The 27,243-nt window shown below is 40.6% G+C and overlaps 2 protein-coding genes and 1 pseudogene across 6 annotated transcripts in view; 1 reads left to right on the top strand and 2 right to left on the bottom strand.

Moving 5' to 3' along the window:
• SNAP23 (synaptosome associated protein 23) overlaps nt 1–4,853 on the bottom strand; it is a 35,331-nt gene extending 30,478 nt beyond the window's left edge. Inside the window, exon 1 of one of the 2 annotated variants that reach the window (XM_028094458.2) lies at nt 4,773–4,853. The gene's annotated coding sequence lies outside the window, so the exon portion shown is untranslated. The remainder of the gene's footprint in view (nt 1–4,772) is intronic. The other variant, XM_088024755.1, reaches the window with a different exon arrangement.
• A 2,903-nt stretch (nt 4,854–7,756) lies between these two features.
• Nucleotides 7,757–27,243, top strand: part of ZNF106 (zinc finger protein 106) — a 70,174-nt gene continuing 50,687 nt past the window's right edge. For all 4 annotated transcript variants that reach the window (XM_028094462.2, XM_028094460.2, XM_088024743.1 and 1 more), the window contains exon 1: nt 7,757–7,875. The gene's annotated coding sequence lies outside the window, so the exon portion shown is untranslated. The remainder of the gene's footprint in view (nt 7,876–27,243) is intronic.
• LOC114201669 (heterogeneous nuclear ribonucleoprotein A1 pseudogene) lies at nt 21,702–22,616 on the bottom strand (annotated as a pseudogene).

Here is a 27,243-nt window from a genome sequence, read left to right as displayed (position 1 = left end):
GTCATGCTACACCCATGCAGCTCTTTCTCGAAGACTCTAAAGATGAATAACGGAGAAAAAACGGAAAAAAATAGAAAGGATAACAGAGAACAAAGTAGAAATTCAGACATGGACCATCACTTATGGGGTAAAAGAATTTAGTTTTTCTTTAGGAATATATTTTTTGTTTAGATCCCATTTTTAATATGAAACATTAAAAATGTTCACACATGGGGGGCGTGTGGGAGGCTCAGTCAGTTAAGCGTCTGCCTTCAGCTCAGGTCATGATCCTGAGGTCCTGGGATTGATCCCTCCATCGGGCTCCCTGCTTGCAGGGAGCCTGCTTCTCCCTCTCCCTCTGCCGCTCCCCTTGCTTGTGTCCTCTCTCGCTCTCTCTCAAATAAATAAAATCTTAAAAAAAAAAAAAAAGAAGGAAGGATATTCACAAAAGTACACACACACAAAAGTACAGGTGCACAGTATTCTAAAATACTCAAAATACTCTAGGTCATGCCAAAAAGAGCCCCTGCTCTGGTTAGGAAATTTAATTCTTTCTGAAGACATTCAGATGAGAGCTTTATTTATGTCAAGGCTAGTTTCCTCATTTTACTTCCTCTGTTTCCTTTCTACTTCCTTCTACAGGAACAATTTTAACCATTCTTATAAAGCTCAAAAACTATGCAAATATAAGTATACTACTGAATCATATCTATTAAACATCTTGTTTCAAAGAGCACTGAAGCACATGATTCCAGACAGAAACCATACTGCTGAGAAAATACCACTAAAAATCAGGAACCAAAAAGATCAAGATTACACTTCAGCTTTACAGAAGTACGGTTTATGACTTAATTGCTGAAGCCCAACACCTAGTTTTCAAGTCCTGCTCAACCCTGGAACTTCCACAATTTTACTCCAGGTGACCAGAATATAATCTTAGGAAGGTAGATCTATATGTGATTATAATCAATTGTATTGACATTGTCTAAAAGAAAGGGTATGGAAACAGAAAAGGGATGCTCTGTAAGAGTTAAGAAAGAGGTTCAAGAATGCAGCATTCATTCTCCAAGTAGGAGAGACATACAATCCGGCAGACTTAAGTATGGTATCTGCCAAGGAAGACACCAAGTGTGAGGTAGGGACAATTAGGAAGGCTTCACCTTGCCTCAATGAAATATTTACCCAAGTCATCCAAGTATTTTGGCTCTGATTCCAAGTTCACCTAGAAGCTTTCTGGTTAGCTTCTCAAATATTCTGATATGATGCCAGAGATAGAGAACATAAGCACTCAGGACCCTGGAAAAGAATATCCCCCACAGTAGGTAAAAAGAGTGGCATTCTTGGGGCACCTGGGTGGCTCAGCAGGTTAAGCATTGACTTTAACTCAGATCATCATCTCAGGGTCGGGGGATCAAGCCCCAATCAGGCAGGCTCTGTCCTCAACAGGGAGTCTGCTTGTCCTTCCACTCTGTCCCTCCCCCTGCTCATGCTCTTGCTCCCTTAAATAAATAAATAAAATCTTAAAAAAGAAGAGTGCCATTCTTGTTTATACAAAGGGCAATACAGCATAGTGGTTAAGTGCCCAATACTTGGAGGCATGTTTTAAAATCCTGACTATTGCCTAATTTACTTCTCTGTGCTTCAGTTTTTTCCATTAAATGAGAATATAATGTTTATTTTGAGCATTATAAGGACTGAGTTAATTCATGCTAAGCATTTAAACCTTGGCTGGTATATAGTGCTCAATGAAGCTATCATAATCTTTCATAATTATTAAACATCTCTTGTGATTTTGATTTGAGAATCGAAATCCAAGCATGATCAACCCTAAAAAAATTGTGATTTTAGACTATCAAAGAAGTGTCACAATGTAAGGCCTCAGTAGTCATGCCGGAATATACTGTTATGTGTATACAGAGTGGGTAGGGTGGCTTTAAAAGGCAGACACAGGAGACAGGTTTTGAAGGGCTTTGTGTACTCTACCAAGAAGTTTGGATTTTATTTTAGAAGTCTCAAAAGGCCATCTAAAGGCAATTTCAATTGTCAAAGCATTGTTCAAATAAATTTAAATCCAAGTTACATATCTCACAAAAATCAAGACGGATGGGGGGATTCCAGAAAAAATATACTGATAAGTATATAAGTATGAAATTGAAATCATAACCAAAATGTCAGTGAATTTTTTTTTTAAAGATTTTATTTATTTATTTGAGAGAGAGAGAGAATGAGAGATAGAAAGCATGAGAGGGAAGAGGGTCAGAGGGAGAAGTAGACTCCCTGCCGAGCAGGGAGCCCGATGTGGGACTCGATCCCGGGACTCCAGGATCATGACCTGAGCCGAAGGCAGTCGCTTAACCAACTGAGCCACCCAGGCGCCCTAAAATGTCAGTGAATTTAACTGAGTGCAAATGGAACACCACCTCCACCACCAATATTATAAAATGAGCAGTACATGCTGTTTCCTGGCTCTATATCCACTTCCTCCAGTTGTTGAAGGGACTGGATCCATCTGTTTCAAGTCTCTATCCACCACAACAAAGAAAAAGACCAGTCCTTGTCATCTAGTCCTTTCTCAATCTACAGACCTAGAAACGAAATATAGCACTAGAATAAAAAAGTTCAGCACTCTTGAATGCAAGCAATATCATATATTATAAATGCTAAAATATAAATAACACTGAGTACAAACATAAAAAACAAATTTCCAGAATGTTTTAAGACATAGCACCTTAATTTAGAAAAAAAAAGGCAGCTGATTTTACAAAAATGTCCAAGAGCAAATATCCTTTTTCCCTTTTGCTATTCTAATCTACTTTCATCTGGTGAAACCAGATAAGTAAGTGTGCTAGAACTGTGTCACAATAGTGAATGCCATCACTGAGTTCACAGAATTTTGAAGTCCACTGGCCTAGTCCAATCTTCAGTTTATTTTACAAATGAGTAGGTTAGTTCCAAAGCAGTATTTTCCAGAGTGCAGAGCAAGAACACGAGATGATTTCAGTTGTTATGTAAACAATAGTTACATACTGAAGTTTCATATTTATTATAATGTGTACTATAAAAAGGTATACATAAAAACCATGATTTCACAGATTATCACTTTGGAAGAGGGTAGTACTGAAAACAAGTCTATTAAAAACATGAAATAAAATAACACAGATGATCTTCTAAAAGGCAAATTTTATTATAGTGGTATGATTCATGAGGAGTGAAATACAGCTGTCCCATGAACAACAGGGCCTGTTTTTTCATTTTTATTTTTGTGTATTTGCTTCCTTCTTGGTTCAAGGTTGTGTTCTGAATGATTAGAAATGATGTGACCTTTAGTTAAGTTATCCTGTTACTATGCTTAAGCTCATTTAGAGTAAAAGAAGCAAACACTAAGATGCATACAGAAAATCTACTGTTTATAGGAAAGCGTGCCATACTGTTAAGAAAATAATGGCACAATAAGACTTTGCTATCCTGGAACTAGAATAACAGGAATTTTCTAGTACATATCCACATACAAGCACCTTAAAAAAAAAAAAAGAAAAAAAGAAGCCTAGAAATAGGATAAATATCTGAGCTGTAGGCTGGTACATGATTATTCTATTTACTCTCACACTTACTGTCAAAGGAGCATGGTAATGTGAGCAGAGATGTTTCTCCTAATATTTGCTAACATTTATATGAATGTGTTCTTTCTCGTTACCTCTTGCCAAAGGAACGAGTGACAACTGACCATTAGAATGCCTTAGGCATCAACTGTGATGGTGGAAGAAACATTAATTTTTAAAAAACCTCACTATGAAATAGTTTGTTTAGATCTCAACGTATTCTAGCTAATGATGTGCCATGAATTTCAAGTGTGGCTTTCCAGGCTAGGCAAGAACGCTGGAGAATCATTTCTATTTGGTCTTATCTGCTGTACTTTTTACTGCCACATCTGAAGCCAGTCGTAAGGACATAAGGGCAGAGGGAGTAATATTCCTCTCAGTTCTTGAAATATCTGCTACTGTGAAGCTACGTTATTTTCACATGACTGAGAGAAGGCTGTCAGAAGCTAATATCCAAACACCCCTCGCCAGTCGTCCCCCTACTTCCTAAAGGAGATGACTAGCAAAAGGCAAAATGATACTCCATTTTCATCTTCCTTTCCCAACTTTGATGTCTTTCGGTTTCCTCTACCCTCGTCTACCTTTCCTAACATTGTGGTGACTAAGGATGAAAAAAAGAATGAGATGAAATAGCACTTTCCGGTACTCCCTCTGCCCGCCCCCCTCCCCCCGCAACGAACAACTCCAGCCTGCAATTGTAAAATTCGGTGTTTTACGGATTCTCCGTTAGTCTACAGTAAAGCCGCGACGTAAGGATGGACTTTCCTAGAGAGCATGGACTCTCCAACGCCACGAACCTCAGACACCTTCACACAACTAGTTCAGAGTTATCTGATCACTGTGGTCACCATACAGTCAATTAATCCCGATCACAGGAACACTGTAGGGGTGGAGGATGAGGAGGGGTCCAACGAACCACCATCCCGCCACCCTTCCTCTGCTTGGTTTTTAGGAGGGGTCCGACGAACCACCATCCCGCCACCCTTCCTCCGCCCGCCCCAAGGTAGTTTCCCGGTGGCTCGAGTCCTTACTCCGGGCCCGGCCTGCCCAGTCCCGGCCAGAGCACCTCTACTCCTCCCCTTAAGCCCCCAGCCCCACCAAGTTTTAAGCCGTCACGATAATACTCTTCTTCTTGGGACCTGATCCCAATCTTCAACCGGGCTAGCTCCCTCAACCCCACTCCTGAAGGCTCACCAAGCAGTTCCGGCCACTCCTCTCGCGCCGCAGCTGCTCCGACACCCCTAGACCGGACCTGAGGCTGAGTCCTCCTAGCGCCTGCGCGCGCCGGAGCCGCGCGCCTGCGCACTTCCCTGGCCGCGCGGGCTCGGACACACCCCTGCAGCTAGAGCCAATCACAGTCTCAGGGGTTTAAATCTCCCTGCCACGCAGGCGGAGAGTCTGGGGACTCACCCGTTAACCGGATAATTCGAATCCCTCCCAAAGGTGGGAAGTATTTATGCAACAAACATTCGTCAAGGGTAAACCGTTTGCTGGATGATCGCTGAAGAAAAGAGGGAGAAAAGAATGCCTTCCCTGCCGTCCAGGGTCTTTCCACCTGTCTAGATTGGAGATCGATATGTAAACAAATTATAGTGGATAGAATACGGTGTATGGCGTTGGAAAGTCCGAGGCGAAGTTGGCTTACAATGAAAGCAGAGCCTTATTCTTAGGGATGTCTGGAAGGGTTCCCAGAAGAATTGACTTTTCAATCAGGAAGACTAAGTAGGAGTTCTGCCAGAAGTCTGGGATGGAGGGAAATAGTTTTCCAGCCTGTGGGAACATAACACCTTCGGTAAATGCCCTGTAGTTCATCCTGGTTAGAGGCTTACAACGCATGGTGTATCTCCGGGTGAAGTGGGGAATAAGCTTTAAATAGTCGGCAATGGGCCAGATCTTAGAATATTTTGCACTTTTGGACTAGTGAGCCTGCACTTTATGCTATGAACACAGAGCCATTGAAGGGCTTTAAACAGGTCCAGGAACTCTTCCTGGCACCTCTAAGAATAGAGCACGGTGCTGGAAATTAAAGTAAATAAAAAAATAGATAAATAAATAAAAAGTATTTCAAAGGAGAAGAGGGAATGGTTTTGGAAGAGAAGGTATCTCAATTATAAGAGGAAGTATATGTAAGTTTTATGTTTAGTAAAAGGAAGTTAAAGAAGTTCTCATCTGATGACCTCTGTTTTCTCTGTGAAGTAGGAGATGAGGTCATCTGCTAATAGAAAAGGAGTTGGGAGCTTTAAGGAAAGTGGAGAACTTTTGGAATATTATTACAGAAAGTGAAAGAACAAGTTGACCCCAGACAAGTAGGACTGTTAAGCAGTGTGGGCTTGTATAAGATTGGTAAAAATGAGCTTGCCAGCTTCTACCCTCCCATGTGACTTTCTCAAGCAGCAGTCACTCTTGTGGGCAGAAGTGGACAAAATGTATGGTTGAGTTTATTTATCGTTGGGATAATGCCATAGTTCTCAACCAGGAACATTTTTGCCTTTGAAGGAATATTTGGCAATGTCTGGAGTCATTTTTGATTGTCAAGATGATGGGGATTGAGTTGGGGGATATAAAGGCATGTACGTGTAATATAAAGGATGTAATGTAAAGGCATGTAAAGGATGTAAAGGTGGAGGATACTACAGGCATCTAGTGTCCAGGGATGCTGCTAAGCATCCTACAATGCACAGGACAGCACAAGAATTATCTACAAAATAGGGGCACCTGGGTGTTTCAGTCCGTTAAGCATCCAACTCTTGATTTCAGCTCAGGTCATGATCTCAGAGTTGTGAGATGGAGCCCCACAATGGGCTCTGTACTGGGCGTGGAGCCTGCTTGAGATTCTCTCTCTTTCCTTCTGCCCCTCCCCACCTCTAAAAAAAATTATGTTCGAAGTATCATAGTACCAAGGTTACGAAACCCTGACCTAGGGGTGCCTAGGTGGCTCAGTCGGTTGGGTGTCCTCCTTTTGGTTTCTGCTTAGGTCATGATCTCGGAGTGGTGGTGTCTGCACTCAGCTGGGAGTCTGCTTCTCTCCCTCTCCCTGTGCTACTCCTTGCTCCCCTGCTCTCTGTCTCTGTCTCTCAAATGAATAAATAAATCTTAAAAAAAAAAAAAAGAAACCCTGATCTAGGATTACCTTGATGTTCACCAATGGCTGACTTTGGTCTTCTACAAGCTTTTCCTTGGACTATGGCCCTGAACTTATAGGGCAAAATAGTCCTTCCATTGCACCTTTGAAGGAGAGTAGAATGAGCAGTGTACCTCAGACTTTGAGTGTTTCAAGAAATTGTGATGTCACAAATACAGAATTGGAATAGCTCCTCAGTCCTTTAGATGCAAATCTGGGCTTATACATAGATAAAGGGAGTTGCTTACTTTGATTTTAGGTACTGAAGATCTTGTTGAACATAGACATTATTAGAACTTCAATAATATAGGAGTAACACTTCACATCATTATTAATCTTAATGTAACTTGGTTTATCTGATTAATTGTAGTCACTAAAAATAGGATCCTGAGGGAATGAGTATGGACTACATTTAATAAAGGAAATAAATACATTTAGTATTAAAATATAATCATTGGTATTCATGGATTTTTTGCTCTATGACAGGCACCCATTCATGGATAGGCACTTGACCCATGTTATGTTATTTAATCCCAGCAACCCCGAGAGATATCATTATCCTAATTTTAACTGTGCAGAAACTGAGTTTCTGAGAAAACTTGTAATTTGCCCAAAGTCATAAATTACTAGTAGCTAGGTCAAGATTGAACTCAGATCTGTCTGCCCTCAAGCTCTTGCACCTTCCATTAAACTTCAGTAAGTTTTACAAGGCAAAAATGGTTGGAAATTTAGCTTAAACAATTGCCACAGTATAAACGGAATGCTGGGGATTTAGGAAGAGATTAGAAGCAACTGGGAGGCCCAGAAAGAGTAAAAGAATGAGAAAGGAACTAGGGAGGCTAGTCACAGGTGCGCTCAGTGCAGCCCAGTAACTTTTGCAAGCCGGCCTGCCTTTTTGATCTTTCTTTTCCAGTAAAGCGTCTTTCCCCTGTGTCCGTTGTTCACTCTCGTGTGTTCAAATAAAGCTAGATTATTGAGAAAGGCGGGCAGCAAAGGGGGGAAAAAAAGGAGCGTGACGGCGGCGTTGTGCGCCTGCGCGCTGGCGGCAGCGGCGGCGGTGCCCGGCGGGGAGGGGGTCCGGAGTGGGCCGCCGGACCCAAAACTGAGGGGGGCCTCGGGGAGCCCCCTCCCTGGGACCTTGGCGGCCTGATGGAGTAAGAGGGGTCGGCTGTGGTTGTGAGTATCGAGGGGCCGGGCTGCGTTGAGGCATCCCGGAACGGCGGGGTCCTGGTGGTCTACCCCTAAGATTTCGAGCTGCAGGACGCGGCCGGGTTTCTGCTCCTGCAAGCTGGGGCGCAGCGGCATCCCGGTCCTCCCCTCTCCCAGACCCCGCGCGGTTTACAGGCAGGCGGTGCTTCTGGCTCCGGGGTGCAGATTCTCGCGGGGGCGTTCTGGCTCTGCTTCTAGCCCCTGCAGGAAACGCGCCTGCAAGAACCTTGACCTTTAGGGGAGGCCACTGACCTCTTTCGGCCCCCGGTTCCGCAGGGATATCGTAGACCCAGGTGCTTCAAGGCCTACGGGTCACAGGCCAGGGACACCTTTCGACCTCTTGTGACTGACAGCCTCCGTTCTTTTGCCTCCTTCCGTCTTCTCTCCCGGTGGGATGCCTCTTAATAATAGCTACTAATTATGGAGCGTTTACTACGTGTCAGTTTAATATTTAGTCCGAATCTCGGTGCATAATTATGGGGGAGGAAATACTTTGCACCCCGCTCCCGCTTGAGTCTGCTCAATTTAATCATCCTTGAGAGTCAGAGTAAGCCATTTTATTGGGAAGTTTGAGAATACCATGGCTTTTAGAAATTTGGGACTGCCATGCTAGTTAAGGAAAGTTCTCTTACCTAACAAATAGGTGCTTTATCTACCATAATGGTTTATATAGAATTTACTCAAGCCGAAATAACTTTTTAACACTTAAGAGCCCAATACTATTCTAAAGCCCATGGGAAATAGTAAAATTTGTTTAAATCCCTGTTCTCCAGTTTGGTTGTGAATGAAAGAAACAGTGGAAGATAATATTTAGATTCAGTTAGGATATATTTAGCACCTGCTGCATATGTGCCAGACACACTCAGGTTTCTCACAAAAATTGATGAGACACTGTAATGGGAAGTGGTTTTTTGAAGCATATTTCAGATTAGGCCCCTAAAAGTTTAATGGTAATTTGCTCAAGCTAACCTAGCTAGGGTAAGTGGTGAAATTCACATATGCCAAGGCTCATCTTTTCCTGTTACACCAAGTATCCTAAGCACTTTTGAGAAGCAACTACATTACAGTTTTAGTTTCTAAAGTTAACTCTTTAGAAAATGGTAGGCACCTTTAAAGGTACTAGATGGTTTTTGAAAAATTTCAGCGTGGCTTGGAAGGTGGTAGGGTGTGAAGGAAAATGATCAAGTTAGTTCAGAACCAGTTGCTTTGATTGAAAGGACGATATTTAGAAAGGAAAAACTGCAAATGGTAATTTTTTATCACATTAGCGCACAGCACATGTAATCTGTAGAAGAGTCTCCTTTACAAGGAAAGCAAGGAATAATGGTAGATGCTGGCTGACTTGGTTCTGGGACCAGGAATAGCTCTGTGACAAATACACATATTGTGCATTTCATAATTGGAATATTTTAGTGGGACGTTTAGGATTAATTTGTGTTTCCAGTGAATAAGAACATGGAGGTAGATAAATTACATAGGAATACTCCCAATTGCACATTCAGCATGCTAAATCTCTTAATTGAAACCTTACAGTCAATTGGGTTTTTTTCCTCTTAGAATCTAATCTGAAAGAGACTATCAAGAAATGAGAGTTCCTAAGTGTTCAGTAGAGGACTGCTTAAAGAAATTATGCATTTGTTAGAACAAGCCAGCCCTCTGTGTGCTAATACTGAGTAATAACCAAGATATGTTAAGTGAAACAAAAAGTGCAAAAGAGGTTTTGTATTTTGCAGCCGTTTGTGACTTTTTAAAAAAAGTTTTATGTATTTGCATATATATATAGAATATGTCTGGAGGAATATGTAAAAAAGTGGTAACAGTGACTGGAGGTGCACACGGCTGGGAAACAGGAACGGGAAGGGAATAATTTTCTGTGTTTTTAAGATGTGTGTGTGTGTGTGTGTGTGTGCGCGCACGCGCCGCGCAAAAAGGTGGTTTTATTAAAGCACAGGGACGGGACCTGTGGGTAGAGTTGCCCTGGGGTCATGAGGAGTGGCCCATTATATACTTTCAAGTTGGGAGGGGGATAGGGATAGTGTCAGCCTCCCAGATATTTTGGAAACAAGGTTTCCCGGATCCTGAGGAGGCTAGCTGTTGTTAGGAAAGGTCTTATATCACTGTTTAGTAAAAACTTAGTCATGAGACCCTTCAGATGTATATCTGTGGGTCATATGCTTGGGCGATGATTGACAGCTTGTATCATGGGGGGAGTAGATAAAGGAAGTTTCCAAAGGAATTTTTGTATGTTAAAGTAGACTTACGGGGTGGGCTAAAACTAGCCTTTTGTCCTTAGCAAAGTATTAACATTGAGGCAGCTGAGTTCCTAGAGAGAGGTCACTCTGCCTCTTTCAAACACTTGTCCATGGGCTGTAGATAGTAAGGAAATTTAATAATTTTTTCTTCTGCCTTTGTTTCCCACATCATGTTTTTAAGAATTTTTTATGAAACTTAAAAACATCCAGAAAAGTAGAGAAAATGCTATATTGAATCTGTGCAAATTGATCATTTTAAAATCTGTTGTTACATTGCTGTATCTTATTCCTGACATCTCTAAACAATTTAATACACGTCTCTAATAAAAAGAACATTTTCCTGCATAACCCAGTAACACAGTCACACTGAACTAATTTTTCCATATTATGTAATACCCAGTCTTTATTAAAATTTCCCCAAATTGGGGGCATCTGGTTGGCTCAGAGGAACATGCGACTCTTGATCTTGGGGGTTGTGAGTTCAAGCCCCATGTTGGGTGTAGAGATTACAAAAAAAAAAAAAAACCTTAAAAGTTTTCCCCAAATTGTCCTCCCCCCTACTGTTTTTGATCCTATTTGCAATCAAAGTCTATGCATTGCATTTGGCTATTACGTCTCTTGAAATCTTTTTAAATCTACAACAGTTACCTTTTTTCTCTCCCTTTCTCTTCTTTCATCATTACTTGTTGAAGAGACCTGGTCAATTATCTGGATTTATCTGATTGATTCTTAGTGGTTTACTTAGCTCGTTACTGCAAACTGGAAGGGACAGGTAAATGCTTGATTGGATTCAGGTTAAACACTTTGGGGATATCATAGACTATGCTGTGTACTCTAGTTTTTCTATTAATGATGCTGAGATTAGTCGGTTCAGATGGTAAATGTGAGTTCTCCATTGTAAGATTGTATTTCTCCCCTTGGAAACCAGCTGTAAGCCCTTTTGTATATTTAAAATTTAAAACTAGTGTTACCTATTCAAAATATAAATAATTACCTTTAAAAAGACAAAGCTTGGGGTGCCTGGGTGCCTCAGATGGTTAAGCGTCTGCCTTTGGCTCAGGTCATGATCTCCAGGTCCTGGTATTGAGCTCCAAGAGACCCAGGTTGGGCTCCAGGCTCAGCAGGGAGTCTACTTCTCCCTCTCCCTCTGCCTCTACCCCTGCTCTCTCTGTCTCTCTCTAATAAGTAAAACCTTAAAAAAAAAAAAAGACAAAGCTTACTGGAAGAAATTGCTGCTGCTTATTTTTTATTTTTTAAAGATTTTATTTAGGGATGCCTGGGTAGTTCAGTTGGTTAAGCAACTGCCTTCAGCTCAGGTCATGATCCCGGAATCCTGGGATCAAGTCCTGCTTTGGACTCCTTGCTCAGTGGGGAGCCTGTTTCTCCCTCTGCCTGCTGCTGCCCCCTGCTTGTGCACTTTTTCTGTCTCTGACAAATAAAATCTTAAAAAAAAAAAAATAAAGATTTTATTTATTTACTTATTTAGAGAGAGCATGAGCAGTGGGAGAGGGAGAGGGACTCTCCAGCTGACTCTGTGCTAAGCGCAAGGTGGGGCTCCATTCCACAACCCTGAGATCATGACCTGAGCTGAAATCAAGAGTTGGGTGCTGGGTGCCTGGGTGGCTCAGTCGTTAAGTGTCTGCCTTCGGCTCAGGTCATGATCCTAGGGTCCTGGGATCGAGCCCCACATCGGGCTCCCTGCTCCGCTGGAAGCCTGCTTCTCCTTCTCTCACTCCCCCTGCTTGTGTTCCCTCCCTCGCTGTGTCTCTTTCTCTGTCAAATAAATACATAAAATCTTTAAAAAAAAAAAAGTCTGTTTCTTAACCAACTGAGCCACTCAGGTGCTCCATGCTGTTGTTTTTTTTTGGGGGGGGTGGGATGGGGGGAAGTAGGGGCAGAGGGAGAGAGAGGATCTTAAGCAGGTTCTGTGCTCAGCGTGGACCCCTACATGGGGCTCAATCTCAGAACCCTGAATTCATAACCTGAGCTGGAATCAAGAGTCCCAACACTTAACCGACTGGGACATTCAGGTGCCCCATGCTGCTGTCTTTTTCTTTTTTTTTTTTTAAGATTTTATTTATTTGAGAGAGAGAGAGTGAGCAAAGGATCCCAAGCAGGGGGAGCGTCAGAGGGAGAGGGAGAAGCAGGCTCCCCACTGAGCAGGGAGCCCGCTGCGGGGCTGGATCCCAGGACCTGAGCCGAAGGCAGACCCTTAATCAGCTGAGCCACCCAGGTGCCCCATGCTGCTGCTTTTTTAAACTGAATCCCTGATAACTAGGTGGTAGTATCTCATTTTATACAAGAGGAATTTCAAGTTCAGAGGTGAAAATTTACTCAAGGTGGTAGACCTATTATTTTTATCTGCTTCCGAAGTCGTGCTTTTATACCATACTTTGTAAAATATAAACTGGTATGTAAAAGTAAAATTGTTACTATTCCTAGTAGTTATGTTACTTGTCTCATATCTTTTTGAACAGGTAATCAGTATCTAATGATATTAGACATTTTGGAGTATCAGTAAAGTGGATAGATGTCTGTAATGAGCCATTTTGAAAGTTCAAAATATGTGTGCAAGTCGAAACTCTTAATTTCTGGAGTTCCAAAAAAGTTCTATACGTGGAAGCATTATGTAGTCTTGGTTCTTGTGCCTAAAGTCTTCAAGGTTTAAAAAAATATATGAGTTAAAAGAAAATTAAAACTATATGTGTATTATTGTTTAATTTTTTAAAAAGTACAAAAGGGTCTGTAATGAAAACCTGCACACCCTCACTTTTTTCCCCAGAGGCAGTAACTGTTACTTGGGTATCCCACTGTAGATGCTCTGCATGTTTATGTATATGTCACTAGGATAAATGTCATTCTTATATAGAAGTATCTTAGCAGCATAACCTAAAATAATACTGTTGAAGTTTATACTCCAGTTTTTATTGTTTATATTCCAAATGTCTTTGCTAACTTGTATTCATTCATTCAACAGTATTGAGTGCTTATTCTATACCAGATGGTGTGGCAAGTCATAGGAATAAAATGATGAACAAGACAGGCATTCCTGCTAGCTGTCAAGGAGGTTACCCTCTATTGGGAGAGGCAGTCATTAAGCAAATAATTATACTAATGACTATAGCAAAGATTCAGTACCTGCTCTGTGCCAAACACTTTATGTGGATTTTTAAATTTATTTCTCAAAACAACCCTATGACATTGATACTAATAATATTTTTATTTCATGAATGCACAAAAAGATTAAATTATTTGGTCAAGATCACACACAACTAGTAAGTGATAGAGCTAGGTTTCAAACACAAGCAGTCTGGTTATGGAGACCTTGGCTGTCTTCCTTTATCCTAATTTTTAAAGAGTTTGAGATCATCCCCTAAGGAAGTTTGGAAATTTGTGGGGGTGTTTTTCGGTTTCAGAATCATTGAGAGGATGACATCGACTTTAGTGGATGGAGATCAGGGATGTTGGACATCCTGCAATGTAAAGGACATCCCTAACCTATAGTAAAAATTGTTACACATTTTGCATCACTTTCAAATGTTCCAGAAGATGTTCATGTATGGGAAAAATCTGTTTAGGATCGTATGGCCTAGAACCAATTTGTTTTACACAGAAACTCTATTTTTTTTGTTTTGTTGTTACATACAGCATAGTTACTGTATAAATCAAGTGATTGTGCTTTCTTTATTTTAGAAAGTTTACAAAGAGTTGGCCCCTATTTTGGAAAATCATATCATAGACAGCAGTGCTATTCCTGGTATTTTTATCAACAACATAACATGTATACATCAGTCTGTATTTGTAGTTGTTACATTCATAGTCTTACATCATCTAATCTAGTCATGTCCAAGCATTTACATGTTGAAATGCGTATTATTTTATGATAAATTACTTTTTTGTTATAGTTAGCACATTATATTGATATTTTAAATTTTATTTGTGTAAGTTACAGTAGCTCTGAATTTTGTTTTTTTTTTTTTAAGATTTTTATTTGAGAGAGAACGTGCACGTACATGATCCCAGGGTCTTGGGTTCGAGTCCCACATGGGCTTCCTGTTCAGGGGGAAAACTACTTCTCCCACTCCCTCTCCCCCTACCAAGGATAGGAGATATTAGGGGCACCTGGGTGGCTCAGTTGTTTAGCATCTGCCTTTGGCTTAGGTCATGATCCCGGGGTCCTGGGATTGAGCCCCACATCAGGCTCCCTGCTCAGTGGGAGGCCTGCTTCTCCCTCTTCCACTCCCCCTGCTGTGTTCCTTATCTTGCTGTGTCTCTCTCTCTCAAATAAATACATAAAATCTTTAAAAAAAAAAAAAGGATAGGCAATATTACAAAATATTTATGATTAAGAAAAGGTATAAATATCTTGAAAGAAAAATTGGTGACAGTTGGGGAAGCTGGTTGATGAGCACACTGGGGAGTGTTATATTAATCCCTCACATTTATGTAAAAATGAAAATTCCCATAATGTTTTAGGAAAAAAAAGGGTATTGGGTCTGATATGGTTGAGAACTGCTGCTCTACTCCCTGCCTCAGAAATAGTCACAGTTGTGACAAGTGGTATGAAGAAAGTACAGGAAGGAAGTGTATATGAGGGAATATGGCCTAATCTGAGAGATCAGGGAGCACTTCCCCAGGCAGCTGACATTTGGACTGAGATTTGAAGGATGAGTAATTAATAAGATGGAAAAGAATAAAAGCATTCCAAGGAGAGGGACCAACATATGAAAAAGGGAGGGAACATGGTAGATGGGAAGAACTGGAAATACCATTTTGTCTGGTGTATAGAGATCTAGGGGAAAAGTAGCTCAAACCTAGTACTTATTAGCAAGGGTCATATCAAGTGGGCTTTTTAAAATATTTTGGTTTTTATTTTAAATAATTGGATGTAATGAAGGGCTTTTATTTTTTTTTATTTTTTACTTTTTAAAAATATTTATTCATCTGAGACACAGAGAAAGAGAGAGAGAGAGCATATGAGCAGGGAGAGAGGCAGAGGGAGAGGGAGAAGCAGGCTCCTTGCTGAGCCAGGAGCCGGATGTGGGGCTCGATCCCAGGACCCTGGGATCATGACCTGAGCCAAAGGCAGATGCTTAACCATCTGAGCCACCCAGGCGCCCCTAATGAAGGGCTTTTAAAAGTCAGGGGCTGAGGCATTAAACATGAGTGTATGGGCTTGGCTTTTTCAGTGTATGGTTGAGGGAATCACAGAAGTGTATGTTTAGGTGAAAGTGAAATTGAAACTGAGTCATTTCATGAAAGACAACTGCCATTTAAGAGTCACTGCAGACCCTAGCCAACTTTGTCACTAAACCTAGGGCCTCCTACTCCATCACAGGATTGAGAGGTAAGTCTTTTTTGATCAGCCCCACCTGCTTGAACATTGCCTGGAGCCATTTAGTCAGTCTGAAGGCTTTTTAAAAGTGCAAGCATGGAAATCCAGTTCTGGTCACGGCTTAGTAAGCTCCTACTGGTAGGCCCTCCTCTGAATAACAGCTATTTAGACCAGAAGCACGTAATACAACTAAGATCACTGGAGAGTTACCTGAAGCAAGCAGATTCTGGAAGGGAATTAACATTTGAGGAACGGAACGACATGGGCATGATTTCCCATTTTCATGGCCCCAGTCTGTACCAGGTAGGGTGGTTAAAATTCTGAAATAAACTTGTAGTGTTTTAGTTCCTGAAGAAACAAAAGTTAAGGCTCAAGGCAGACACAGCTGTTGGGAAGTGAGAGGCGAATCCTGGAACATAGAGAAGCATCAAACTCTGTGAATGAATTCTATCCAAATTTTGGCAGACTGTTGAACTATGCATGTGTAGAGCAGACTCCAAGAAGATCAACTAAGGATAAAAGGACTAAATTGAGATTTCATCTACCTAAGACACAGAGTTTGCAGTTTGAGTCAACCAATTTAAGTACCTTCTAAAACAAAACTAAAAACACTCTTCAGCGGAATATAAAGGAATCCAGAGCCTCCACAACATAACATTTACAACATGCAGCATATATTCCAAAATTACTTACATACAAAGATCAGAGAAATGTAACCTCAAGTTAAAAAGACAATCTACAGAGACTAACTATAAAATACTTAAATGTTGGAATTAGCAGGAAAGAATTTGAAACTTTTGTAACTATTATAAAAGGAAAGCTATGCATAGGAAAATATTTTCACAAAGAATGAGTATTAAGTAACCAAGTGGATATTCCAAATTTGAAAAATATACTGGAAATAAAGTGGATGAGCTAAAAGCAGAATAGAGATGACAGGAAAGAATCCATGAAATTAAAGATCAGTAGAAATTATTCAGGGAGAGGAGCAGCATATCCTCAAGGACCTGGGGGCAATATCAAAAAATCCAACATATGTAATTAAAGTCCCAGAAGGAGAGGTAGAGGTGAAAGAAAGGGAAAGAAAAAAATACTTGCAAATGTAATGGCTGAAAATCTCCCAAATTTAGTGAAGGGCATAAATTGACAGATTCAATAAGCTCAGCAAATCCCAGTAAGGATAAAGACAAAACCATGCAAACCACAGGTTTAAAAATGAAGAAAACCATGACTGGGTACTTCATAATCAAACTGTTGAAAGCCAAAAATCAAAGGAAAAATCCAGGAAACAGCAGAAGAAGCCATGTTGCATACAGAAGGGTAATCATAAAGGCCAGAGAGAATAGAAAATGATTAAAATGCTGAAAGAAAAATTTGACAATCCAGAATTCCAGATTCAGTAGTATAGCCTTCAAGAATGAAAGTGAACTAAAAGTATTGTCAGATAAAAGAAAACCAAGAGAATTCATAACTAGCAGGTTTGCACTACAAGAAATGCTAAAGTTCTTCAGTCTGAAGGGAAATGATACCTGGTGGAAACTTGAATCTTCATAAGGAAATGAAGAACATCAGAAATGGTAAATATGTGGATAGATACAAATCTCTCACTTTTTTCTTAAAACAACATATAACTGTTCAAATAATTTTTAAAAAGCATCTTGTGGCAATCATCACATAATGTAGATATAAAACCTGTAGGATAAAGCATGGAATGGGAGGTGGGGGTATATGGACCTGTATGGGAGCAAGGTTTGTATATATTATGTGAAATGGCAAATTATTAACATCGAGTAAAGTGTAAAATAAGAAGGATGTATTTTGTAATTCTTAGAGTACTCACTACGGAAAAAATGTGAAGAAGTGTTGCTTAAAAGCTAGTAGAAAAATTAAAGTGAATAATCCAAAAGGGGTTAGACGTACAGCCGAACAGAAATAATGGTAGACCTAATCCAACCATATCAATAATTTCATTTAGTTTAATGGAATAGATACTCTGATTCAATGCATACAGACAGATTGGCTAAAACTAAATGCATGGAAAAAGATACACCTTTTAATGAGTAAGCATAAGAAGGCTGGAGTGGCTATATTCATATCAGGTAAAGTAGAGTTGAAGGTAAAGTGTGTTGCTAGAGTTAAGGGGGTCATTTCATAATGATAAAGAGGTCAATTCATGACATAATCATAAACATGTATGTGCCTAATACAGAGGTTCAAATTACATCAAGCAAAAATGGATAAAATTAAAAAAAGAAATAGACAACAATCATGGAGACAACTAACCTAATAAAAAGTCAGTATAGAGCTCCACCCAACTACAACAGAATATACTTCTTTCCCCAAGTGTACTTACAGACCAGATGCTGAGCTTTGAATCAAGTCTCAATAAATTTGAAAGGATTGAAATAATACAGAATATGTTCTTTGACCATGATGGGATTAAAGTAGAAATCAAGGTGTCTAAAATAACCCACACGGGCACCTGGGTGGCTCAGTCGTTAAGCGTCTGCCTTTGGCTCAGGTCATGATCCCAGGGTCCTGGGATCCAGCCCCTCATAGGCTCCCTGCTCAGCGGGAAGCCTGCTTCTCCCTCTCCCATTCACCCTGCTTGTGTTCCCTTTCTCTCTGTGTCTCTGTCTGCCAAATAAATAAATAAAATCTTCAAAAAAATAAAATAACCCACACATTCTAAACCTTTGTGTGAATGAAGACTTCGCAAGAGAGAAAGTAATTTGAACTGGATGATGAAAATAGAGCCTCACAATTTGTGGGATAATGGTCATAGCCAAGAGGAGCCTGTGGAGACATCACAACCAAATGTAATGTGGTATCCTGGTTGAGATCCTGGAAGAGAAAAAGGATATTAGGTAAAAAGTGAGGAAATAAAATAATAGACTTAAATTAATGTATCAATATCAGTTTTTTAATTATGACAAACTCTCATACTGATGCAAGATGTAAATAATACGGGAAACTGGGAGTGGGGTATATGGTACTTTACTATTTCTGCAATTTCTCTGTAAGTCTAAAACTATTCTAGAATAAATAGTTTATTAAAAAGTGCTTTAAGGGGCGCCTGGGTGGCTAAGATGGTTAAGCGTTGCCTTCTTGAGTTGTGATCTCTGGGTCCTGGGATCGGGCCCCGCATTGGCTCCCTGCTCAGCAGGGAGTCTGTTTCTGCCTCTACCCCTGCTTGTGCTCTCTCTGTCTCTCTTTCTCTCTCTCAAATAAATAAAATCTTAAAAAAAAAATGCTTTAAAAATTTGTAGGATGCAGTTAATGGAGTGTGTAGAGGAAAGTTCATAACTTTAAGCACCTATTTTAGAAAAGAAAGGTCCAAAGACAATGGCCTAAAGTTCTACCTTATGAAGCTAGTAGAGAGCAAGATACTTCTAAAGTATATAGAAGGAAAGAAATAAGACAACAGAAGCAATCAGTGAAATAGAAAAAGACAAACAATATACAAAATTACAAAGTCAGAAGTTGGTTCTTTGAAAAGATCAATAGTGTTGTTAAATCCATAAATACACTGATAAAAACAACACAAATTACTAGTATCAAGAATGAAAGGGATTTACCACTACAGATCCTGTAGAACAATAAGAGGATATTATAGGCAACCTTATGCCAAAAAATTTCACAACATAACTGGACAGTTTCTTGAAAATACCTATATACTAAAGCTGTCACAAGTTGAGATAAGATCTGAAGATGCTTATATTAAAGAAATTGAATAATGATTGAAAAAAACTTCCCATAATGAAAACTCCGGGCCATAATGGTTCCATTGATGAATTCTATCAAGTATTTAAAGAAGAAATAACATCAATCTTATATAAAAATACAGAAAATAGACAAAGGGGAATTACTTCCAAACTCATTTCACTAGGCCAGCATAACCCCAATAACTAAAACCTGATAAAGATGTTACAGATTTAAAAGAAAATTACAAAAGTGTGCCTTATGAACATAGACCCTAAATAATTCTGGGCAAACTATTAACAAGCCATAATATATTATGACGGAGTGATTAAGGATAGACGGATAGGTGTCTATCTGGTAAAACAAATACGGTAAATTGTTAATGGTAGAATCTAGGTGGTAGATACAGGGATATATGGGAAACTGGGTGTAGGGTATTCACTATGAGATTCTTTCAGCATTTTTGTGCTTGAAATTTTCTAAAATACAATATAGGGAGAAAAGGGAATATTATGAACAGATTTGTATTTTAAAGAGATTTCTCCTGCTGCTGTGTAAGGATTAGGAAAGTAGAGGATTACCTGAGAATAGTTTGAGAGAGGATGCTGAGACCATTTAGGAGGATATTATATGACAGTTCATTTTAGGCTGGCAATTGTAAGGTAGATTTGAGCCCTGGGAAAATTTCCAAGCTGTTGGAATGCTGAACTTTTGAATAGTACCAAATTTTGTCTAAGCATATTTTTTTTTTTTTACTACCTACTTGCTGAGGTATTCGGATATATAACTGCCACATGAACAGTATGCATCAGAGCTTTAATTTTTTTATTTTTAAAATTTTTTTAAAGATTGATTTATTTGAGGGGCATCTGGGTGGCTCAGTCGGTTAAGCATCTGCCTTCGGCTCAGGTAATGATCTCGGGGTCCCAGGATCGAGCCCTATGTTGGGCTCCCTGCTTGGCGGGGAGTCTGCTTCTTCCTCTGCCTCTGCCTCCGCTGCTCCCCCTGCTTATGCTCTCTCTGTCAAATAAAAATATAAAATCTTAAAAAAAAATTTATTTGAGAGAGCGTGCACTTGATGGCTCGATCCCACAGCCCCTGAGATCAGGACCTGAGCTGAAGCCAAGTGTCAGACACAACCAACTGAGCCACCCCGGCGCCCCCATGTGAGCTTTTAGTGAGCATTAGACTTTTGACATTTACAGAGCGATATTGAGCTTTTTTGCAAATTCTAAAATTTGCAGTACCACTACTTTAATGGCACATAAATTCCTCCCTAAAATCTGATAAAATATATGGTGACTTTTTCAGAGACTTATTTTTTTTCTTTTATTGGTGGGCAACAAAGCAAGATTTATTGAGCCATAGCAAAGTGATAGTACAAAGCTCCCAAGGAGGGAGGGGACCCAAAGGGGTTGCCCTCAGAGACTTAAGTATACTTTTTTTTTTTTAAGTATACTCTTTTAAGTATAGGACAGAGGCATTTAGAAGCTATTAACATCAACTGCTAAAGTAAATGCTTTATTGTATTACACCAGGACTGTAGTCAATGATGAACTTAAAAGATGATATAAAAGGAAGAAATAATGAAGATGATTGCTATTATAGTCCTACTTACATAAAGTGGTTGAAGACTATTGAATGTATTGTTAGCAACAGGATGCGTGGAGAATGGCAAAGCTTTTGGGGGAGATGTTGGGCAGTTGGCTAGACTCACTTGTTAGCTTGCAGTGATTGTAATTCAGTGATTTTTATTTTTTTAAAGATTTATTTATTTATTTTAGAGGGCATGTGAGTAAGCCTGGGGGAAGAGGGGCAGAAGGAGAGGGAGACAATCCCAAGCAGACTCCTTGCTGAGCACGGAGCCCTACATGGGGCTCTATCCCACAACCCTAAGATCATGACCCAAGCTGAAACCAAGAGCCAGACACCCAACTGACTGAGCCACCCAGGTGTCCCCAGAATTCTATTTTTTTTATTCTTTAAAGATTTTATTTATTTGACAGAGACAGCGAGAGGGAACACAAGCAGGGGTAGTGGGAGAGGGAGAAGCAGGCTTCCCGCTGAGCAGAGAGCCTGATGCGGGGCTGGATCCCACGACCCTGGGATCATGACCTGAGCTGAAGGCAGATACCCAACGACTGAGCCATCCAGGTGCCCCCCCCCCAGAATTTTTTTAAAGACACATTTATTCACCATCATGATCAGACTGTTACTTAGCAATCAACCACATAGATGCAAAAAAAAAAAAAAAAACTACATTAAAACCCTTTGTTGGAATGCTTTATACTTTCCACAGAACAGAAACTAAAATAACCTGTTATACAATTAGTCCTCAGTTTTTTGTCCATACACATGAGCATTGTCTAAAACATGTCTTCTTTGCAGCAGGTAGGCCCTGCCATCACTGTGCTTGGCTGAGTTCACAAATCTGTTGTAACCTGTAGCTTCCCTGTGGCTTCTCTGGCTCTCCTCTCCTGCTAAGCTTTGTTTCCTGGCAGTGATTAGAACCTCCTGCCACTGTCATAGCTACTGCTGTTGCTGGAACCACCATAGCCACCTTGGTTTTGTGGTTTGGTAAAGTATTGGCGTCCACCACCATTGGGGGCCAGAGCTTCTGCCTCCAAAATTTCCTCCTGTCATGGGTCCAAAATTTGAGGATTGATTGTTGTAATTGCCAGAATCATCATAACTTCTGCCACCTCTAAAGTTGCTTCCATCATTACCAAATTTGTTATGGCCATCCCCACTGCCACCATATCCACCACCACCTCGACCACCACCAAAGCTACCTCGACCGCTGAAGTGTCCTCCGTGACCAAAGTTGTCATTCCCCCCAAAACCACCTTCACAGTTTCCAGAACCACTTGTCACTTGCTGAGCTAGGGCTCTCCTTAGTTCACAGTCATGGCCATTCACAGCCTGGGATTTTTGAATGACAGTCTTACCTACAGAGTCATGGTCATCAAATGTTACACAAAAGCAAAGCCTCTCTTTTTGCCACTGCCTCGGTCAATCATGATTTCAGTCACTTCAGTTTTCTGATACTGTTCAAAATGATCCCTTAGATGATGTTCTTCAGTGTCTTCTTTAATGCCATCAACAAAAATCTTTCTCACAGTTAAGTGGGCACCAGGTCTTTGAGAATTTTCTCTTGGGACAGCCTTCTTTGGTTCCACAACTCTTCCATCCATGTTGTGTGGCCTTGCGTTCATGGCTGCATCCATCTCCTCCACAGTGGCATACGTGACGAAGCCAAAGCCTCTGGAGCACTTGGTGTTTGGATCTCTCATCACCACACAGTCCGTAAGCATTCCCCATTGCTCAGAATGGCTTCTCAGACTCTCATCGGTTGTTTCAAATCTCAAACCTGTGATGAAGAGCTTCTGCAGCTGTTCAGGCTTTTTAGGAGACTCTGACTTAAGACATGACAGTGGTGGGAGGGGAGACTCAGCGGGCAGAAAGGCGTAATGAACATACCTCCATGCCACAGAATTTTAAATTTCATGTCACAGAATTTTAAATTTTAATATCTTTATAAAATATACTGAGTACAGGAATAAAAACTTTTAAAATTATTAAATACATGCAACAAGCTACCAAGGTATACTTTTAAAAAAGTGTGTGTACAAGCTATCTTTGGGCTTAAAACTTAGTCTGTTATATGATGACGACGTTTGCTAATATGTTACTGTCTTGTTAGGGTTGGTGTTATCCCAGTTCCCTTCTCAGTCACTTTTCCCTGTAAGATGTAATGCTTGCCAAGTTCCAGAATTGAGTAAAGAATTGGAACCTGGCAGTAGTTCTGATTCTGAATTAAGGGATCAGTGGGCCACCCTGTCCATTTCCTTGCCTGGTAATGGACAATGTGAACAGCTTCGTTTTGGCGGGCACCACTTTTAATGCCTTTTTCTGGTCACAGCCTTAACTTGTTAGCCCTGTGCTTATTAAAAAAGAGTGGTTGGTACATGAACTCTTGGTAAGTGTTGTGTTAGGGCTGATAATATAAAAAGTAGGAATGCTGGTGAGTAAAATCCTGATAAGCTTACGCTCAAAGATATTGGATGCAGAAACCACCAGTCGCTTGCCTTGGGAAACAGGAGCCAGCCAGAACTTAGAACTAGCAAATATGACAGCTACCCAGAATAAGCCTTTGAAAGTTGTGGTTATAGGTTGATGTGACCAAAAATACTTTCTGACCTCTGTTATCAGCTTATTCCTTCCTTAGCTGGGAGACTTGAAACTTTCTCGGGAGGCCCATTGAGCAAAGTGAGGACCTCCCCAGAAGTGTCAGTCATATCTTTGCTCCATAACCTCCTGGGCAACCTAGGGGTAGTGGCAAAGATTTGTTCTATCACTGAGTACGGTCTCTCTCTTGCCCTGTCTTGCTCATCAGAAATATATTAGTTTTTTGGTCAGGGTTGAGGTGGAGGCACAGAAAAGTTAACCTGTGAGATTCAGAGAAGGGATTCTAATCTGAGTACCACTCCCCCAACTTCAACCCAATAATTAAGCTTTTTTTCCTTTAAAGTTTTTATTTATTTAAGTAATCTCTACACCCAATGTGGGTCTCCAATCCATGACCCTAAGATCAAGAGTCTCATGCTCCTCTGACTGAGCCAGCCAGCCACCTCTAGGCTTTTTTTCTTCACAGTTTATCATTGTCCTGTAGAGTCTGAGTTGACTTTAATTAAGTCTGAGTTTATGTTAAGTATTACTGGGTTTACTGTAATGAATCTTAGGAGATTTATAAAAAGACAGATCCCTTCCTTATGGTAAGGTCGGGGAGATAGACATAACCTACCATCAGACAGGGGTGCCTGGGTGGCTCAGTTGGTTAAGCAACTGCCTTCGGCTCAGGTCATGATCCCGGAGTCCTGGGATTGAGTCCTGCATCGGCTCCCGGCTCAGCGGGGAGTCTGCTTCTCCCTCTGGCCCTCTCCCTTCTCATGCTGTTTCTCTCTCTCTCTCTCTCTCTCTCTCTCTCTCTCAAATAAATAAATAAATAAAATCTTTAAAAAAAAAAAAAAGACAGCCTGTACTTACATTGCTGGGTGTTTGAATAGTAAGATGAGATAATGTGACAATGTTTCAAATAAAGTTCTATGACACTAAACAGTGTGTTTTCCAGCCTTGAGTTACATAATATTTGGAGAAATAGTATAACATTGATATTTGAGATGTGATACAGTATTATGAGATAGTGGTTACTTGGAAATGTGTCTTTCTGCCCTATTTAAGTCACTTTTGAGTGACGACCCTTGCATAGGGATGGGGAGAGCATAGTGAAGTACAAAATGGAGTCTCTGGAGATTACAGTGCAATAATTCTACTCTGCCTTCACAACTGTATTTCTTTTTACTAATCAGCTATGTGGATGATTCTGAGGTACTGCTTGAGTGTAGAACTTCTTTATATATTGGGGGTGGGAGTCAAGGCAGGAATCTTTAATGAGTGGAGCAGTTGGGTGAAGGAAGAATAGATGTAAGGTCTTGAAGGCTTATCACATTGAAGAATAGATAGCAAAAATGAAAAATAGAGATCTATTAGGACTCAATGACTAAATACAAGAATCTGAAGGAAAAGAATTAATAATAGGGTTTTTGCCCACAGACATGGTAATTGTATTGACAGAATAGTAAATAGCATGTTGAGAAAAGGTATTTATTATAAGATTTTTAAGGTTATTATGACTAAAAAAATACCAGATATTTCTCATAGTTGTTTGGAGAAAATTGAAAGATTTCATAGTGGGTATTTTTAAGTGATATGGGAGGAAAATGCAAGGTGGTTAAAGTAAAAAACAGCAGTAGTTGAATTGTTTGTTTACACTTACTTGATTTGTATAATGTAACCTCTCAAACACTTCAAGATTGCAAAGTTGGATGATTTCTATTTCCTTGACTTCTAATAATTGTTAAGACCTTTATTCTTTTTTTTTAAGAGAGTGAATGGGAGAGGGAGAGAGCACGTGAGTGAGCGAGCGGGGCAGGAGCAGGGGGAAAGGGAGAGAGAAAATCCCAAGCAAGCTCCACCCTCAGCCTGGAGCCCAACACGGGGCTCCATCTGAAGACCCTGAGATCATGATCTAAGCCAAAATCAACAGTTGGATGCTTAACGTACTGAGTCACCCAGGCGCCCCCTTGTTAAGTAAGACCTTTAAGGAGAACAGTGGTTGCCATCTAGAAAGCTGTGAGCTAATGTATTTCAGAAAGCTTAATGGAAATCATATATTAACCCAGATTAAGGATGTAGAAATTAAAATGCCTTTGTCTTTGGCTGGAATCCTATCAACTTAGTGCTTAAATATTAGGTCTTCCTTAATTGATTAAATGCTTTGCTAGCAGTTATACTTTTTGATTTTTTTTTACAGAAATGAAAATGAATTTACTTAATTCATGCAGGTTAGAAACATGGAGCTTGTGAAAGGAAAACAATAAAAAGAGGGAATCTTTGGTTAAAAGGTTGATAGAGAATATTTTTATTATATGACTGTTTACTAGGAGTTGATGCCTTTGGCTTTACTAAATAGAAACACAGTTTGTATTTTAGTGCTCAGTTCTCAGTTGACTGAATATGTGAAAACACCACAGTAGCTGTTGCTTATGCCAGAAAGTCACACTTTTTCATTGACTTTGTTGCTTTTAAGTTTTTTTGTTCCTGTTTTGCTTTGATGGTTAATAACTTGAAGCAGTATTAAAAACATTTCTGGACATGGGGGCCTGGCTAGCTCAGTCCAGTGGAGCATGCGATTCTTGATCTCAGGGTCATGAGTTCAAGCCCCACATTGGGCATGGAACCTACTTAAAAAAAAACAAAACCAAAACACATTTCTGTGGGCTACCTACACCTCCTTCTCTCTGGGCTTGTATTTCGACCATGACGTTGTGGCTCTGGCACTTCTACAGTTAACTGAGGAGAAGTGTGAGGGTGCCCAGTGTCTCCTGAAGATGTAAAACGTGGGCGGCTGTGCCCTCTGACAGGACGTGTAGAAGCTGTCCCTAGATGAGGGGGGGTGAAAGCTTGGACACTGGGAGATGCTGTGATCCTGGAGAAGAACCTGGATGAGGCCCCTTTTATATGTGCATGCCTTGGGTTTTGCCCATGCAGACCCTAATCTCTGTGACTTCTTGGAGAGCCATTTCCTAGATGAGCAGGTGAAACTCACCTAGAAGATGGGCAACCACCTGACTAATCTCGGCAGCTTGGTTGGCCCCCAGGCTGGGCTGGGCAAGTATCTGCTCACCCTCAAGCATGACTAAGAGCCTCTAGAGCCCAGTGGCCTCTGAGGGGCCCTTTGGCATCTTTCTGGTGTCAGGGCTTCCTCCTGCAGCCCCTTCCTCCTGAGCCTCCCCCTGCAGCCACTAGGCAGCTTTTTAACCACCCTAGAGCCCTTTCCGGAGCCATACACCAAATGGAAACAATAAAGCTTTTTGCAGCCAAAAAAAAAAAATTAAGCAGGTTAATAGGATAGAAGGAATGGGGAGCAAAAAATACATCATTGTATAGGTCAGGAAAGGCCTCCCTGGTGAAGCAACATTTCAGATACTGATGGAAATGAGTGAGCCATGAGAACATAAAGACATCTTAAGAAAGCATATTACAGGCAGAGAAAATAGGAAATGTAGAAACCCTAAGGTGGGAGAAGCCCTGGGGTGATCGAGGACTAGCAAGGAGGGCAGTGTGACTGGAATGAAGTGATATAGAGGCAGTGAGGTGGGGCATGGAGTCAGAGCGGGAGAGGAAACAGATTTTGTAGCCCATGGCAAAGGACTGGATGTTGTGTGAGTGAGTTGGGAATCTCTCAGAAGATTTTGCACAGAGGAGTTAAATGATCTGCCTTAAATTTTAAAAGAATCTTGTGAGAATCTTTGGCTGCTGTTTTGAGAACAGACAGAAGAGCACAAGAGTGGAACTAGGGAGGCAAGTCAGTAGGCTGGTGGCTTGTGAAATGGCAGTTGAGCTCAGTAGTGAGGGGTGGGATTTGGGATGTATTTCAAGGGGGGGGACTGACAAGATTTGCTGATGAGGGAGGCTACGGGGTGA

This window comes from Eumetopias jubatus, unplaced genomic scaffold (assembly GCF_037043125.1).
Source record: "Eumetopias jubatus isolate StellerSeaLion01/CBP00866 unplaced genomic scaffold, mEumJub1_p1.0 scaffold_7, whole genome shotgun sequence".
Lineage (NCBI taxonomy): Eukaryota > Metazoa > Chordata > Mammalia > Carnivora > Otariidae > Eumetopias > Eumetopias jubatus.
This window is presented reverse-complemented; position numbering and strand designations above follow the sequence as displayed.